General features: G+C 36.5%; 1 long non-coding RNA gene across 1 annotated transcript in view; it reads right to left on the bottom strand.

Moving 5' to 3' along the window:
* Positions 1 to 930, bottom strand: part of LOC107573245 (uncharacterized) — an 8,655-nt gene that overhangs the window by 7,316 nt on the left and 409 nt on the right. Inside the window, exon 2 of the long non-coding RNA XR_001607474.1 lies at positions 597 to 735. This is a non-coding gene — a long non-coding RNA (uncharacterized lncRNA). The remainder of the gene's footprint in view (positions 1 to 596; positions 736 to 930) is intronic.

The following is a 930-nucleotide window of genomic DNA, read 5'->3' as shown; positions in this document are numbered from 1 at the left end:
TCGCCTACAGCGTTTGTGCTGGTTTTTATTATTATAAATCCAATATAAATATCCTTTTTTTTTGCAATGCATACAATTATAACAGCTTTTTGAGTTTTCTGTTAAAGCTACTTTTTCAAAGTCCTTCTAGATCATTTAACCCAAATTATGTATCAACTAGACCACTAGAGAGAGCCACCGGATAACAAAAAATTGTGTGTTGATAGATAGATAGATGAGTTTGAAGCTATTTCTATACAGCATTTGATTAAGGTTTGTGTTAATGATACATATAGAGTAAAAAAACTAAACAAAAGTGAGGTACTGGCTATATACACTTTAAATCAAGAAGCCACATTACTAAAAGATACAAATAGGAACTATAAATAAAAAGCATTTATGAAGAAGGGAAAGAAAAATTAACGCTGCCTGTTTGGATAGGAAAGAAGAGTGTTTCTCGGAGCTCAAGGACCCTGTGGCTTCAATCCCAGAGAGGTTTAGGTTCTTCATCTAGATAGATAGATAGATAGATAGATAGATAGATAGATAGATAGATAGATAGATAATCATTAATTCCACCCTCATTAGTATATGCGATCTGATTGGCAAAAGCTTACCTGGCCGTATCTGGAGAAGCGGAGGTCCGATCTGCACATAACTGGTATCGTTGTATTCAGGAAGCGGTGGTCTTTCAGGTAGCGTGGATGTATGGAGGAAAGGGTGTTGCTTTCAAATCCAATGTGAACGTACAACAGTCTAAAGTGTGACAAATAGCAAGTCAGGCATCGATAAAGCAAACAATACATTCAAATGAAATAACCTCTGATATCAATTGTCTTTTAAGCAAGAAGGTTAGGGACTTTAAATCCAATAATCAGAACAAAGTCCAACTACAGTTTATGCACAGTCCTTGGACCCAACTGGCCACCAACCTGCAGCTTCCAGAGACCC

The sequence above is a fragment of the Sinocyclocheilus grahami genome, unplaced genomic scaffold (genome assembly GCF_001515645.1).
Source record: "Sinocyclocheilus grahami isolate Dianchi unplaced genomic scaffold, SAMN03320097.WGS_v1.1 scaffold1902.1, whole genome shotgun sequence".
Classification (NCBI taxonomy): domain Eukaryota; kingdom Metazoa; phylum Chordata; class Actinopteri; order Cypriniformes; family Cyprinidae; genus Sinocyclocheilus; species Sinocyclocheilus grahami.
This window is presented reverse-complemented; position numbering and strand designations above follow the sequence as displayed.